Source organism: Elephas maximus, chromosome 22 (genome assembly GCF_024166365.1).
Source record: "Elephas maximus indicus isolate mEleMax1 chromosome 22, mEleMax1 primary haplotype, whole genome shotgun sequence".
NCBI lineage: Eukaryota > Metazoa > Chordata > Mammalia > Proboscidea > Elephantidae > Elephas > Elephas maximus.
Genome location: NC_064840.1, coordinates 47,339,746 through 47,357,961, shown reverse-complemented (window position 1 = coordinate 47,357,961; position 18,216 = coordinate 47,339,746). Strand labels below are relative to the sequence as shown.

General features: G+C 39.1%; 1 non-coding gene across 1 annotated transcript; it reads left to right on the top strand.

Annotated features, from left to right (window-relative positions):
• Positions 1–17,550: 17,550 nt before the first annotated feature.
• LOC126066172 (U6 spliceosomal RNA) lies at positions 17,551–17,659 on the top strand. The gene has a single exon (XR_007515027.1). It is a non-coding gene; the product is annotated as a U6 spliceosomal RNA (small nuclear RNA).
• The last annotated feature ends 557 nt before the right edge of the window (positions 17,660–18,216 follow it).

Sequence of the window (18,216 nt, the reverse complement as noted above, 5' to 3'; positions counted from 1 at the left end):
CAGCTATTTTTAAAAAATGATGTCATAGATCCTAGAATGCTACATTGTTCGGGTTTCAGAAAACACTCAATGGGCTCTTTAGTTGTTGCTCGTTTCTACATGTTAAGTGAACACTAAGTAACCTCCCCCTCTCCCACCTTTCACATCTACTCATTTTCAGAATGACACCTAGGGAAAGTTTTGTGAGTTTATGTTGCAATAGATTTTATATTGCATATGCATGTAACTACCACTTACGGTATTAATTTTTAAAGGCCTTCAAACTACCATCTTTTGTAACTCTAATGCACAAAAATATTCCTGTTCCATAAGCACATATTTGTGTATTTAAGCGATGTTTACTTGCTCCGCCCGACCTGGATGAATTCCCCAACACTGAATCATTTTCTGTGTAATACCCCCAGAACACAAAACATGCTTTGTTTTGTTTACAAAAAGAAATGAAAAGAATAACTCTACCACAAAAAAGACACCGATCAACTAACAACAAATATTTATTATCTACCTGTGTAAAATTGGAGAATTGCCTTTAGAGGTCTATTTTTTATATGCTCTAATCTTTCAAAATTGCAGATAATAAATGGTACTTTTACAAGAATAACATTTTATATGAAAAGGATAAATCTCAAGTTTAATTTTAACTAAAAAAAAATAATAATCTCAGTATCTTGAATGAGTGTGACCCAAAGGCCATGTTCAACATGCAGAGCCTCTGTGTTTGTGAGTCTCCAGTTATGTGCACATTATAGGCGTGAACTAATGATAAACTGAATTAGTGCCTGTGACAGGGACTGGAGAAAGATTCTGAAAAACTAACAAGCCAGTCAATTAACCTTGTGTGAATGTGCATTGTGTATAATTTACCACCATACTACCCCATGCTTCTTCCTCCCCCATCCCCTGCACACATACACACACACACACACACACACTTTTCTTCTCAAGCCTTTTACTGTTCCTTCTGGCAGTCTCCACTGCCCACCACCCCCCACCTACCCCCCCACGGAGCTCTGGTGACACAGTGGTTAAGAGTTCAACTGCTAACCAAAAGGTCAGCAGTTCAAATCCGCCAGCCACTCATTGGAAACCATATGGAGCAGTTCTACTCTGTCCTATAGGGTTGCTATGAGTCAGAATCAACTGAATGGCAATAAGTTTAGTTTTTTGGTCTGGCATTCTCCATTCCTGTTCATATGCATTGCTGCATTTACATCTCAGTCTCTAGCTTGAGTAGGTTTCCAGATTTCGGACTTGACTGAAATCTAGCTGTCTCCTGAGTCTCTCTCAAATGGGATTGCTCGCCCTGCCACACCATGAAGACCTGGAGCCCAGAGAGGGACTCCTCACTCGTTTATGTTGCTTTCAAATCATTACTCCCTCATTTCTGTGTAAAGACTCCTGTTCATGCCATCTGCCCCCCTTACTGACATCATCTATCCAAATCCCAGCTAATCCTTCTCATTGAAGAACTGGCCGTGCCTCGTCATATTCCTTTGAGCTCTTTTCTACTTTCATTTGGTTAATTTCACTATATAGTCAGACAACCTGGCCAACACCTTAACTTCTCAGTTTCTTGAGATTCTCAGCTTCTGTGTCATTGCTTCCAGTCCTCTTCAGACGTCCATTGCCATAAACCTGCACCTGTTCAATCTCTGAAATCTGGTACTCAAGCGCTCCACTATCCAATCTCATTTATTTTCAGTGCCTGTATTGTTGCAAAGCCAATTATCCCCAGACTTAGCAGCTTAAAACAACAAAAATGTATTGTTCCACATAGTTTGACAGTCAAGAATCCTGGGTGGATGTTCTCAGTCAGGATCTCTCATGAGATTGCAGTCAAGACGTCCACCAAAACCTGCTTCCAAGGTAGCTCTCTTATATGCCCAGCAAGTTAGTGTTGGTTGTTGGCAGGAGGCCTCAGTTCCCACTACTGAACTTCTCCATAAAGATTCTTGAGTGTCCCCTTAAAACAACTAAGTTCTACTAATGCAAGAACCCAAGAGAAAGAGCAAACAGGAAACCATGGTTCCTTTTATGACAGCCACGTCTGCTTTCTTTTTATCCATTAGAAGGAAAGTACTAAGTCTAACCCACACTCAAAGGGAGGGCGATTAGGCTCTACCTTTTGAAAGGAATGTCAAAGAATTAGTGGACATATTTTAAGCTACTATAGTGTGCTATCTTCATTATTCCCATTGCAATTGTTCTTTGATTCACTAAGACTTTCAATCACTCAAAATTTCTAATTTCTCTCTATCAGTTCTTTTTCATTTTCATTTCCTTCCACATACAATCTAGACCCATCTGGTCCATCAGTTCAACTACTGTCTTGCCAATATTCCTACTCCTTTGCTCTGTCGTCTATTTATTGCCCCCCACATGCGGTGCAGGGGTAGAAGCTTTAGTTCAAACCGAATGTTCACCTCCACTCCATTACCCAGACTGTTGACTGCTGCTAGAGATTATCACATACTTGAGCAAATTGGTGCTACGACACGGCCTCCAGCATTCAGCGGACCCTCAACACAGCACAGAATTCCTTCAGTTTCCTGTTTGCCACAGTGGCCATTTCAACCATCGTCCGTTCTCCTCAAGCCTCCTTCATTAGCACCATGGTCATGTTCATCACTTCTTAGACTTCAGGCAGTGCCTCTCATCCTCCTACCCCTGCATTGAAACCTTTCACAAAGGTCCCCTGTTCCTTACTCTTCCTTTTCAGACCCAGTGGAATAGGTGCCTGTCTTAGTTATCTAGTGCTGCTATAACAGAAATACCACAAGTGGGTGGCTTTAATGAAGAAAAGTTTATTTTCTCACAGTAAAGTAGACTGAAAGTACAAATTCAGGGTGTCAGATTCAGGGGAAGGCTTTCTCTCTCTATCAGCTCTGGTGGAAGGTGTTTCTCATCAATCTCCCGTGGACTAGGAGCTTCTCTGTGCAGGAACCCCAGGTCTAAAAGACGCGCTTTGCTCCCAGTGCTTCTTTTTTGGTGGTATGTGGTCCCCAACTCTCTGTTTGCTTCCCTTTCCTTTTATCTCTTGAGGGATAAAAGGTGGTACAGACCACACCTTAGGAAAACTCTCTTTACCTTGAATCAGAGGTGACCTGAGTAAGGGGTGGTGTTACAATCCCACCTTAATCCTCTCAACATTTAATTACAATCACAAAATGGAGGACTACCCTGCAATACTGGGGATCACAGCTTAACCAAGTCAATACACACATTTTGGGGGGGACATTATTCAGTCCGTGGACAGTGCTTTATCTAAGACCCAACACTCCACGGAGTAGACACCCAAGGAACATCTGTTTAAAAAAAAAAAAGAATCTGAACTCTGGATCCTATCACTTCCACATGCATGAACTCAGAGACCTTACTGTGTCTCTAATCTTTCCTGTGTCTTCAACTTCGCTATATGACTCCTTCCCACCAGCATTTAAATATGATTAAGCCTCTCCCATCTTTAAAAAAAAGGGGAGAGAGGGGAAAAGCCTCCTTTTCTACCTCATATCAAAATCCCTGGTGGCCCAAACTGTTTGCACTTGGCTACTAAAATAAAGGCTGGTGGTTCAAACCCACCCAACTGCACCATAGAAGAAAGGCCCAGCAACCTGCTTCCATAAAGATTACAGCCAAGAAAACCCTATGGAGCAATTCTACTCTGTAACACATTGGATTGCCATGAGTCAAAATCAACTCAATGGCAACGGATTTGGTTTTTGGGTTTTTTCCTACCTAATACCCGCCTCAGACTAACATGTTGTTTCTCTTTTTTTTTTTTTTTTTTGTATATACTTATTATCCCTGGAAGAGTGACAGCAGGCTACACCCACTATCTCCTTCCTTATTTCCTTTCACTTCTGAAGCCTGCTCAGCACTGAACCAAACTGGCACTTGAAAAAGTTACCCCCATGGTGCTGAAGCCATCTTCTTCTTACTTCCTCCTCATCAAGATCTCTGCAGCAGTGACTCATGTGACCACCAAAACCAAACAAACCAGTTGCTGTGGAGTTGATTCCAACTCATGGTGACCTCTGTGTGGCAGAGTAAAAATGTGCTCCATAGGGTTTTCAGTGGCTGATTTTTCAGAAGTCAGTCACCAGGGTTTTCTTCAGAGGCACCTCTGGGTAGGCTCAGTCAACTTTTTGGTTAGCAGCTGAGCACTTGATCATTTGTGCTACCCAGGGATCATGTGACCACAGCCCCCTAAAGAAGGCTCTCATCCCTAGGTTTCCATGGAGAAAGATCTGGCAGTCTGCTTCCGTAAGCATTTAAACCAAAAGAAACCAAACCCACTGCCATCAAGTCAATTCCGACTCATAGCTACCCTATAGGACAGAGTAGAACTGCCCCCATAGAGTTCCAAGGAGTGCCTGGTGGATTTGGCCTGCCGACCTCTTGGTTTGCAGCCGTAGCACTTAACTGCTATGCCACCAGGGTTTCTACAGCCTTGGAAATCCTGTGAGACAGTTCTATTCTGTCCTTACAGGGTTCCTGAGTCAGAATTGACTCAATGGCATTGGGTTTAGTTTTTGGTTTGATATAACCTCATAAATCACAAGTCTATATTCCCAGCCTAGACTTCTGCCCTGAGCTTCAGGTCTTATGACTTCAACTACCCACTGAACCTGTTCTCTTGGATATTCCACAAACCCTAAATACTCAACATGGAGGCAAAATAGCAAGTGCATAAAAACAGGGGCTGAAACTGTTTGGCTCTAGTCATAGCTATGTCATTTATTAGACGTAGGCCTTGGATAAATTACTTGATTGCTCTGAGCCTCAGTGTCCTCACCTGGAAAATGGGGATAATACGAGTACCTAGTTCATAGTTCATAAGGTAACTGTGAATAAGTCAATTCATGTAAAGTTTGTGGTATGCTGCTGGCATATGGTACTAAGGCCCAGTAAATGTGAGTTTTTATTATGAAAATTAGATGAGATAATACATGTACAGTACATGACTGTAAGTGTTGAGTAAAATTTATCTGGTATTATTAATTCCAACCTGAATTCATCATCTTCCTGAATGCTCACTTCCATAAACCTCTTCCTTCTCCGGCATTCCCTCCCTTAGTCAATGGGGCCTTTATCTTCTCATTTCTATAAGGCCCATATCCAAGCAATCATTGAGTCCTAGCTGTCCTACCATGATACCAGTTGCCATCGGGTTTTTTCCAACTCATGGCAACCCCATGTAAGTCAGAGCAGAACCGTGCTCCATAAGCTTTTTAAGCCTTTCTTTCCAACTGCTTGTGGGTAGACTTGAACCTCCAACTTTTCAATTAGCAACTGAGCATATTAACATTTGCACCACATAGCAACTCTTCTACCACATTAATCCCTCTCTAATTAGTTCCATTCGTTCCATCCCTGGTTGTATCCAGTCAGTATCTCTTCCCTGGATTACTACAAAGCCTCCTACCTGATCTCTCTGACTGTAGCCTGCCCCAGATCAATCCATTCTTCACACTGGAGCCAGAGTGATCTTTCAAGATGTGCATCTAATCATGTAATTTCCCTGAGGGTTCTGCATTGCCCTCAGGTTAAAGTCCAAACATTTTAATTGGATTACAAAGTCATTTAAGGTATGAACTTTGCTTTTCTCCCAAGAGTCAACTCCCAACCTTACATTATTTTCAGTTTCTAGAAACTGCCCTGTTTTCTATAGCCTCTGTGTCATGGCATATTCTTCTATAGCCTCTTCACCTGGCCAGCCATTTCCTACTTGTCCTTTAGCTCTCAGTTTGGATGATATTTCCTCCCAGAAGTTGTACTGACTACCCCCAAACTAGATTAGATGTCCCCCCTCATCAATTTACTCTCCTAGAACCATGTAGTTTCTCCTTAGTTACAATTATCACACTGTGTGATAATTGTCTGTTTATTTTTCCCCACCTTTAGACCATAAAGGTCACAAAATAATGGTTGAATGACTATATGGCCAATAAATAAACAGCTGTCCTTTATCTTGAGTGGCCTGTGATATTATTAGTGAATCTCACAACAATGTCAGTGGCCTTTTCCAACCTCTCACTAACATAATATGCATAATACAACAGGGAGTACAGGTGGAAAACTGAGATCCGAGTTTAAGTATTGTCTTTGTCATTTACTAGCTATGTGGCCTTAGACAAACCACTCAAACACATGGGGTATCAATTTCTTCATCTAAAAAATGAAAACAATAATATCTTTTCCAAGGATTGCTGGGAAGCTCAAATATTGCACATAAAAGTGCTTTGTAGGAGGCAGAGCCAATGTAGCACTATAGACAGAAGCAACATGCCATCCCTCTGCAGCAAAGACCAAAAAACTAAGTAAAACAGATACAAATGTCAATCCTTGAACCCCAAGTACCAAATGAAGGAATAAAGAACTTGGTCAAGCCCTGAGTGGAATAAGAAACTGACAGAGAACAGAGAACAAGGAGAGCTACAGAGTGGAGGTCTCCTATCAGCGAAGTGGCCGGATCCACCATCTTGGAGTATAGCACCCTTGGACTATCATGCACCCTTCATTCCTGCAAGAGGTCTCCACCACTTGCCAATGGACCACGGTCACTTGGCCAGAGGCACACCAGCTCACTGCTGCCCAGATTCACCATTTTGGACCTTATTCACCAAGGACTGTGGAAAGGGAGCATGGGAAGGCAACTCCATGGAGCTCCCAGCAGGAAACAGATCACCCAGCAAACAAGCAATAAAATGCACCCAGCCCGCCTACCTAGACAAACCCAATAGAACAAAAAAGCAGGATGAAACAATCAAATTTACAATTAATAAATGAAGAAAATAATTCCTGAATGTCCCAGAGAAGCACACAATATCAAAACATATTAAAACACACACACACACAAGACAAGATGGCTCTAGAAAGCTACCAAAATAAAACACCAGATGACCTTCTGCTAGAAGAAAAGGCACGGAAACCACCTGATAAGGAATTAAAAACTCTTTTATTTATGGTTCTCCAAAGTGTGGAGGGAAAAATAGACAAAATCATGGAAAATACAAACAAAATCATGGAAAAGACACATAAAAAATGGAAGTGTTCAGGAAAATAATGCAGGAACAAAATGTCAAAATAAATAAAGAACTAGAAATTATTTTTTTTTAAAATTAGAAATCCAAAAGATAAACAAGATTTCAGAAATGGACAGTGCAATAGAAGGTTTTAGGAGCATATTTGAAACAATGGAAGACAGGATCAGTGAAATTGAAGACAAACCTTGGATACCATTTTGAGCAAAAATCAGAGAAAAGAACAAAGAAAAATGAAGAAATCCTGAGAATGATGTGGCATATGATCAAAAGCAGAAATCTGTGTGTGAACAGAGTTCCAGAAGAAAGGGAGAACATGGAAAACACAGAGGACCATTGAAGATTTGCTGAGAGAAAAGTTCCCTAATATTATGAAAGACAAAAAGCTGACCACCCAAGAAGCTCAAGGAACTCCATATAGGATAGACCCCAAAGAAAAACACCAAGACTTATCATAATTATACTCACTAAAACCAAAGACAGAGAAAGAATCCTGAGAGCAGCTTGAGAAAAACAAAAACTCACATACAAAGAAGAAACAATAAGACTAAACTCTGATTATTCAGCATAAACCATGCAGGCAAGAAGGCAATGGGATGACATATATAAAATCTTGAAAGAAACTGCCAGCCAAGAATACCATATCCTGTAAAACTCTCAATCAAATATGATCGTGAAATTAGGACATTTCCAGATAAAGAGAAATTAAGTGAATGTGTAAAAAGCAAACCAAACTTACAAGAACTATTAAAGGGAGTCTTTTGGTTAAAAAAAAAATTTTCTTTTCTTTTTTTTTGGTTAGAGAACCAAAAACATCAGAGAACAATGTGAATATAGCACATAAGACAGAAGCAACCAGATGCCAACCTAGATAATGAATTCTCAAGAATAAAACAAAAAATTTGCAACAGGGAACCAGAGAAGTCGATCAGTAAATGACAACAACATCAGAACAATAAAAGAGAAAATAAACAGTGTAAGTACATAACTTTCAAGTGGAAAGGAAGTCAAGGAGTTATCAAGTAATAAAAAACTGGTTTAAACTTAAGAAAATAGGGGTAAATTTCAAGGTAATCACAAAGAAAGTTACAAACCTGCTCATCAAGATAAATAAGAAAAAAAATTCTCAGTAAACACAAAATCTAGAGGAAAAAAAAAGAAACAACAAAAAAATCCACAAACAGAAGGAATTCAACACAGAAGAGTAGAAGAGTGACAGGAACAAAGAAAAGGTCAGCACCACAAAATGACAACAATAAACTCACACCTATCAATAACTACACTGAAGGTAGATGGCTTAAAAGCACCCATAAAGAGACTGAGAATGACAGAATGGATTAAAAAAAAAAAAGGGCCCATCAATATGCTGTCTACAAGAGACACACCTTAGAAACAAAGATATAAATATATTAAGAATGAAAGGATGGAAAAAGTATATAGAGAGCAAACAGCTACCAAAAAAAAGCAAGAGTGGCAGTGCTAATCTCGCATAAAAATAGACTTTAAAACAAAATCCACCATAAAAGACAAGGAAGGACATCATATAATGATTAAAGGGACAATGCACCATGAGGAAATAGCCATAATAGATATCTACGTGCCCAATGACAGGGCCCCAAAATACATAAAACAAACTCTAACAGCACTGAAAAGAGAAACTGACAGTTTCACAATAATAAGTAGGAGATATCAACACACCACTCTCAGTAAAGGATGGAACACTTAAAAACATCTAAAAAAAAACTTGACAAAGATACAGAAGATCTAAGGGCCACAATTAACCAACTGTAGAACATTCCACCCAACAGTTGCAAAGTACACATTCTTTTTGAATGCATGTGGAACACTATCCAGAATAAACCACATCTCAGGCCACAAAGCAACCCTCGACAAAATCCAAAAAACTGAGATAATACCAAGTATCTTCTCTGATCACTACACCATCAAAGTAGAAATAAATAACAGGAAGAGCAAGGGGAAAAAAATCAAATACATGGAAACCAAATAACACTGCTTAAAAATGATTGGGTGATAGAAGAAATCAAAAATGGAATTAAAAAAATTCTAGAATCAAACAAGAATGAAAACATCATACCAACAAAACCTTTGGGACACAGCAAAGCTCAGGGGTCAATTTATAGCAATAGATGTACACATGAAAAAAAAGAAGGAGCAGAAAAATCAAAACATTAGCTACACAACTCAAACAAGTAGAAAGAGAACAGCAAAAGAAGCCCACAGCCACCAGAAGAAAGGAAATAATAAAGATGAGAGCAGAAATAAATGAAATAGAGAATAGAAAAACAATAAAAAGAATCAACAGAACCAAAGGATCAAGAAAATTGACATACCATTGGCCAAAGTGACAAAAGAACAACAGGAGAGGATGCAAATAACCCAAATAAAAAATGTAATGAGGGATATTACAACAGACACAAATGAAATAAAAAAGGATCATATACAGTATTATGAAAAACTATACTCCAGCAAATTTCAAAACCTAGAGGAAAAGGACGAATTTCTAGAAACATACTACCTACCCAAACTAAAACTAACACAAAACTGAAGTTGAAAATCTGAACAGACCCTCAAAAAGAGAAGAGACTGAGAAGGTAAAAAAAAAAAAAAATCCAACAAAATCAAAGCCCTGGCCAGATGGCTTCACCAGAGAATTCTACCAAATATTCAGAGAAGAGTTCACACCAGTACTCCTCAAACTATTTCAGAATATAGAAGAGGAAGAGATGCTTCTGAATTCATCCTATGAAGTCAGCATAACCCTGATGCCAAAACCAGGCAAAGACACCACAAAAAAACGAAAATTACAGATTAATATCTCTCATGAATATAGATGCAAAAAATTCTCAACAAAATTCTAGTGACTAGAATTCAGCATCATACGAAAAAAATAATACACCACTACCAAGTGGGATTCATACCAGATATACAAGGATGGTTTCACCATGAGAAAATCCACCGATGTAACCCACTATGTAAATAAAAGAACCACATGATCGTCTCAATTGACTCATTTGACGAAATCCAACACCCGTTTCTGATAAAAACTCTCAATAAAATAGATATAGGAGGGAAATTCCTCGATATAATGAAGGGCATCTATACAAAACCAACAGCCAACATCATTCTTAATGGAGAGACGCTCAAAACATTCCCCTTGAGAACAGGAACAAGACAAGAATGCCCTTTATCACCACTGTTATTTAACATTGTGCTGGAGGTCCTGGCTAGACCAATAAGGCAAGAAAAAGAAATAAAGGGCATCCAAATTAGTAAGGAAGAAGTAAAACTGTCCCTATTTGTGGATGATATGATACTATACATAGAAAACCCAAAAGACTACACAAGAAAACTATTGGAACTAATAAAAAGATTCAGCAGACTAGCAGGATATAAGATAAACATACAAAAATCAGCTCGACTCCTATACACCAACACAGAGAACTATGAAAAGGAAATCATGCAAGCAATACCATTCATAATAGTCCCTAAAAAAAAAACTTAGAAGTACATCTAAACAGGGATAGAAAAATCTATACAAAGAAAACTACAAAACACTGCTGCAAGAAACCAAAAGAGATCTACATAAATGGAAAACGTACCATGCTTATGCATAGGTACACTTAACATTGTGAAAATGATAATTCTACCCAAAACAATCTACAAATACAATGCAATCCTGATTCAAATACCAACAACATTCTTTAAAGAGATGGAAAAATTAATCATTAAATTTATATGGAAAGGGAAGAAGTCCTGGATAAGGAAAGCACTACTGAAGAAGAAGAAGAAAGTAGGAGGATTCTGACTACCTGACCTCAGAACCTACTATACAGTTACAGTAGTCAAAACAGCCTGGTACTGGTACAATGACAGACACATTGACTAATAGAACAGAACTGAGAATACAGATGTAAATCCATCCACCTAAGCTCACCTGATCTTCAACAAGGGCCCAGGGTCCATCAAATGGGGAAAAGACAGCCTTTTTTAACAAATGGTGCTGGCAAAACTGAATGTCCATCTGCAAAAAAATGAAACAGGACCCATACCTTACATCATACACAAAAACTAGTTCAAAATGGATCAAAGACCTAAATATAAAACCAAAAACTATAAAGATCTCAGAAGAAAAGATAGAGTCAATGCCAGAAGCCCTAATACACGGCATTAACAGAATACTAAACATAACTAAGAATACACAAACACCAAAAGATAAGCTAGATAACTAGGATCTTCTAAAAATTAAACACTATGCTCATCAAAAGACTTCACCAAAAGTGTTTAAAAAGACCCTACAGACTGTGAAAAAGTTGTTGTCTATGACAAGTCCGACAGAGGTCCAATCTCTAAAAATCTGGAAAATTCAACATCTTTACAATAAAAACACAAATAATATAATTTAAAAATAGACATAGTATATGAACACGCACTTCAGCAAAGAAGGCATTCGAGCAGCTAACAGACACTGGAGGAAATGTTTGCTACCACTAGCCATTAAAAAAAAAAAAAACAGTAGCCATTAGAGAAACGCAAATCAAAACCACAGTGAGATACCATCTCACCCTGACGTTACTGGCACGAATCAGAAAATAACAAATGTTGGAGACGCTGCAGGTAGATTGGAACTGTTGGGCACTGCTGGTGGGGAATGCAAAATGGTACAGCCATTTCGGAAAACGATATATGAGGAAATGCTCACAATCATTAGCCGTTAGAGAAATGCAAATCAAAGCTACAGTGACATACCATCTCACTCCAACAAAAGAAAAAAAGGCTACCACTAATCCAAAAAAACGTTGGCGTTGTGGAGAGACTGGAGCACTTATACACTGCTGGCGGTAATGTAAAATTGTACAACCACTTTGGAAACTGATTTGGCTCTTCCTTAAAAAGCTAGAAATAGAACTACCATATGATCCAGCAATCCCACTCCTTAGAATATATCCTGGAGAAGAGCACCCACATGAATAGATATATCCACACCTATGTTCATTGCAGCACTGTTTACAATAGCAAAAAATGGAAACAACCAAGGTACCCATCAACGGATGAAGGGATAATCAAATTATGGTATATTCACACAATGGAATACTGCACAATGGCAAAGAACAATGATGAATCCATGAAACATCTCATAACCTGGAGGAATTTGGGAGGCGTTACTCTGAGTGAAATTAGTGAGTCACAAAAGGACAAATATTATGTGAGACCATTAGTATAAGAACTCAAGAAAAGGTTTAAACACAGAAGAAAACATTCTTTAATGGTTATGAGGGTGAGCAGGGAGGGAGAGAGAAGGGTATTCACTAATTAGATTTAAAAAAAATTAGATAGTAGACAAGAATTATGTTAGGTGAAGGGGAAGGTCAACACACAATACAGGGGAAGTCAGCACAACTGGACTAAATCAAAAGCTAAAAAGTTTGCTGAATACAACAAAACACTTCAAGGATCAGAGTAGCAGGGGCAGGGTTCTGGGGACCATGGTTTCAGGGGACATCTAAGTCAATTAGCATAACAAAATGTATTAAGAAAACATTCTGCATTCTACTTTGGTGAGCGGCATCTGGGGTCTTAAAAGCTAGCACACAGCCATCTAAGATGCATCAATTCGTCTCAACCCACCTGGAACAAAGGAGAATGAAGAACACCAAAGACACAAGGAAAATAAGAGCCCAAGAGACAGAAAGGGCCACATAAACCAGAGACTCCATCAGCCTGAGACCGGAAGAACTAGATGGTGCCCGGCTACCACCAACGACTGCCCTGACAGGGAACACAACAGAGAATCCCTGATGAAGCAGGAGAAAAGTAGGATGCAGGCTTCAAATTCTAGTAGAAAGACCAATCTTGTTGTTCTGACTGAGCCCGGAGGGCTAACAGGTCACGGCCTCCTTGCTCCCTGTTAGCCCAAAACTAAAACCATTGCCGAAGCCAACACTTCAGACAAAAATTAGACTGGTACATAAAAATGATATTAGTTAGGAGTGTGTTTCTTAGCTCAAGTAAACTCGTGAGACTATGTGGGCAGCTCCTGTCCAGAGGTGAGATGAGAAGGCAGAGGGGGACAGGAGCTGGTTGAATGGACACGGAAAATGCAGGGTGGAGAGGAGGATTGTGCTGTCACATTATAGGGAGAGCAACTAGAGTCACATAACAATGTGCGTATAAGTTTTTGTATGAGAAACTGACTTGAATTGTAAACTTTCACTTAGCGCACAATTTAAAAAAAGAAGAAAAAAAAAGAATAAGCATAAAAACCTAAAGAACACGAATCATTCACCCATTCCGAGAGTTTCCCTCATTTTCTGTGTTTCTCATGAAAAGGAAATGCAGCCCTCTGTTCCTCCTGTTTTCAAGCCAGGCATGTCCTAGAGTATTCTACAAGGGCTGTGTGTGAACCAAGCATTCCAAATTACCAGATTTAATCAGTTCAGCAGCGGGAAGATTCTGCAGGTTTGAACCGTTCAATGTGCAAACTCAAGTGAGTTTTAAGGATGACAGATTGATTTTGCTTCCTGAAAACAAATTTAAATTGATGAGACCTTAATGAATTCTTTCTCCCATTCCTAGCGGGGCTTCAGATAATGCTTTAATCACACTGTGGGTAAGAACTATTTGCCACACTCTGATAGTGAGAAGGCACTGGATTTCCCTTCCTGAAGAATCATGTGGTTATTAGAAGAGTTTGAGTCTAATGTGAACCTGTTTCCACTTTGATTGTCAACAATGCCCTCTCCACCTTTTCAGATGTCTATCAATCAGTCAATCAATCAGCAAGGGTTTATTTAGCCTGAGTTACCTGCTTGGTGGTGAGTGAGAGAGTAGAATCCATGGTTTCTCATTCATTCATTAATTTATTCATTCAGTAAATAGTGAGCGCCTACTCTGTTCAAAGCATTGTTCAAAGGATTTTGGATATATCATTAAACAAACAGAAAAAAGATCCCTACCCTCTTGAATTTTCATTGTATTGGGGGGAGACAGGTAATAAACAATAAACTTAATGAATAAATTATTAGTATTTTAGAAAGTTACAAGTGCTGTGAAAAAAAGAACTGAGTAATGTGGATTTTTTTAATGTGGAGTGGAAAATTGCTATAAGTAGCAATTTTTAAATAGGGTACTCAGGATAGGACTCTGGTCAGCCCTAGTTGATGGAATAATACAGCCCGTATGGAGTCCATGGTGGCAGCTGTGGTGGAGTAAGCAACTATGTGTCCAAGAGGTGAGGGAAGCCAAGAGAACCTGTGGAGGCACACAACGTGTCTCCAATACACCAGTAGTATGCTAGAGTCAATTATGCACATCTCTTGCCAACTCAATGTTTGGGGATGTCATATTGGTAGCTTGCAATCAGCTATGGTGGGAGTATTTACACTGTGGAAAATGGCAAACAGTACCAATCAGGACTGTGTTTTTTTAATGAGATCTGGTCTTTAAACATTTTTAGCATACTACTGAATGGACACAACTCCAGCCCCACACTAGAAGAAGTGTAGATATTTGTCCGTTAATAATAAGCATAGAGGGTAAGCACATTTATAGGGAGAAAGCACTACGGCAAAATTTCTCTTTTTGGAAGAGGGTCTCTTGAAGGAGCAGCTAGGTCAGTTTTGCATAATGGAGAGGAAAGAGAGGACGGTGTGTGAAAAGACATGATTGCATGGGCAGGCCATGGAGAGTGGGCTGAGCATGGTGTTATGGAAAATCTCCGTCATGCAAGCACCAGACTGACACTGAATTCGGCTTCTCAAGGTGGGACGGGATGCTTTCCAAACCTGAGCTAAAATTATCTTGTCTTTCACACCCCCACCAAAATCATTCCTAGCTCTCTGAAAGCTTTGCAGATCTTGATGAACATGGTCCACGTGTATCTTTAGGAATAGAATGTGGGCTCAGCATCTGCTTTGTTGGAGTTCTTTGAATTTTTCTCCATGGAAACGTGAGCTCGTAAGTAGAAACTAGAAAGCTGAATGCCCAGGTTCTTTTCCCATCTCTGTAAGTGGTTTGCTTGGTAACATCAGGCAAGTTATCTCTCAATGCTCAGTTTCCCCACTTTAAAACTATCATTTTATATTCTTCCCTCATTGGTAAATAAAGATAGATAATATTATCTTTGGAAATACTCCAAGCTTCTGTAAGAAAGACACAATTATATACTTATGAGAAATGGAATCATATTATTTTTATTCCAAGTATGAATACAAACATCCTCCAAAGTCTCAAAACGAAGAAAACTATTAACTGTTTCTGTTGTCTGATAGCCTTGTCTCCAATTGATGGTCCAGAGTATCAGTTGTAGAACTACAGGGCATAAAGGTGATGTTCTGCTCAGATGTCAAGGTTCATCATAACATTCGTTCTCCTTGAAATACTTAGCCCCAGCACCATTCCTCTTCGTGTCACTCCAACCCTGATGAATCCAGCTATTTTCTCTGTATGAGCTGGCACCAACGCCTTTGGCATGGCTGGAGAAAAATCACGCAACTTGGCAAATTGGTGATTCTTTAAATTCTTGATCAGCATCAAATGGGCATTCAAGATCACGCAACAAGGTTGCTATGCTTTTCTAATGTGATTTATATCCTATACACCACAAAACTATTTCGTACTTTGTCCATATCTCCCTTGACCCTCAGCTAATAAGCTCATCTTGCTCCTAACTTATAAAATAGAAACCACCAGACAGAAAATTCCTCACTTTGTCATCACTAACTCTACAGACCTACCTGCAACTGTATCCATCCCCTCTTCATGCCTTTTTAAGGAAAGAAGAATCCCTTTTCCTACCAGAACCCAGTTCCTCCAGGTAAGCCTAAAATCCTATCTCCACTCATTTTGGGGGGACCCTAGACCTTTGTATGTCACCTCTCTCTGCTTAGTTTCCAATCTCTCCCTCTTGACTTGATTATTCCTTTAAGATGTTCCAGTGTCTATTACCTTAAATTTTTAACTTTTATTTTGAAATAATCTCAAACTTAAAGGAAAGTTATAGGAATACCATAAAACTTCAATATAGCCTTTACTCAGATTAACTAACTTTTGTTTTCTCTCTTTCTCCCTGACCTCCCACACACGCGTGTGCACACGTGCACACGCACACACACACACACATTATTTCTTTTTCTGGACGATTTGAGAGTAAGTTACATATATCATGCCACTTCGTACCTAATACTTCAACGTGTATTTCCTTAAAAAAAGGACTTTCTATTATATAGCTAGAATAGGAGTATCAATTTCAGGAAACTTACACTGATGCAATACATATTCATAATCTCTATTCTATATTTTATCATTTTCCAATTTCATTAGTTGTCCCAATGGTGCTCTTTATAGTTACTTCTCCCAGTTTAAGTTCACGTATTTTATTTGATGGTCATGTTTCTTTAGCCTCCTTTAATATGGAACAACTCCTCAGTCTTTCTTCATCTTTCATAGCACCAATATTTATGAAGAATTGTTGTTAGTTGCCATTGAGTCCGCCCCAATTCTTGGTGACCTTATGTACAAAAGAACAGAATGTTGTGGGGTACCGCACCATCTTCTTGATCATTAATATGTTTGAGTTCATTGTTGTGGCTATTGTTTCAGTCCATAGCATTGAGGGTTTCCCCATTTTCACTAATCTTCTCTATCAAACATGATGTCCTTTTCTAGAGATTGGTTTTCCCTGATGACATGTCCAAGGTAAATGAGAATACAGGCAGTTATTTTATAAGGCGCTCATCCATTTAGGTTTATCTGCTGTTTCCACATAGTTAGATTCAGATTATGCTCAACCATCTTTTTGGAAAGCCCTACCTTGGCTCAACATCCCTCCATGCCGCCTTGTCTCCCCTCCCACCCTCAAAGGAAGGCTTTTTACAAGAGTTATCCACATGCTGCATGTGCTACACAGTTTAAACTTCTGTTCACATTTTTTGTTGTTGCTTTTTAAAATTCTGAAATACTTAAACATACAGAAGAATATAAGGAACATATGTGGGAGTTATGAAGCATAATAAGAAAATAAATACCCATGAACCCACCACTTAACACCATGAGCTCCCCAGAGCTCATGCTACTGCACACTTGCCTCATTGGTCCTCTTTCAGTCCCTCCATTCCATGAAGCTCTCTTCTGCTTTGGGACCTTTTAATATGTTGTTCACACTTCTGTAAAATTTTCTTCCCCACATTCCTCTTCTGTTTCTCCTTAGTCTCTACTAAGTTCCAGTAGCAAGCAACTTCAGTTAGCTTTGCTAACTACCAAATCTAAAGTTGTTACTTAATATTATTTTCTGTCATAGTAGCCTGTTCTTTTCATTTACAGAACTTATCTTATCTTGGAATTATGTACATATAGCAGCTATCTCAGCTGTGTTCAACCGCTGACTCAGACACGTGCAAATATGTGTAAAAGACTGATGGGAGTGGACCCAGGGCCAGGTCTAGGGTGGAGTGAGTGAGGCACCCCCTTGGGCACAAAATAGAAGGGGGGAGTGCTCACTGCAGCAGCACATATACTAAAATTGGAGATTTTAATACAGAAAATTAGCATGGCCCCTGTGCAAGGATGACAGGCAAATTCATGAAGCATTCCATGTTTTTTGTATGAGAAGCTGACTTGAATTGTAAACTTTCACTTAAAGCACAATTAAAAAAAGATATAATGTTTCAAAACTAAAAATTAATGCAAAAAATCCATGATGAGCAAAGTGTCAAAATTTTAAATAAAGACAGGATCTGACCCTGCACTTTCATTATCTGCCTCACTTGCTTTACTCTAATCCTGGCCCTGGTTCCAATAAAAATTTATTTATAAATCCAGGTAGCCATAATTTTCCATGTTTTTTTTTTTTTTTTTTTGCATTAAAATATTGTTTATCTTGATTGCTGAGGTTTTTGGAACCCTTTTAAAATTTGTATCACCCTACTCCCAACCCTAGATGGACTCCTCTATCATTATCACCAGGGTCTGAGGAGCCTCCAGGAAATGGTAGAGGTGCACATGTTTTGTTTGAAGACAATGGGCTATACTCAGACAGGAGAGGCAGTTCTAAACCCAGCACAGTGTCTGTCACTCAGACTGTCACTTGGCCTGGTTGATTTAAGTACCCCTTCTTTGTGGTTCCCTTTTCTTTGTGGTTCCCTATCCTATGTACCCT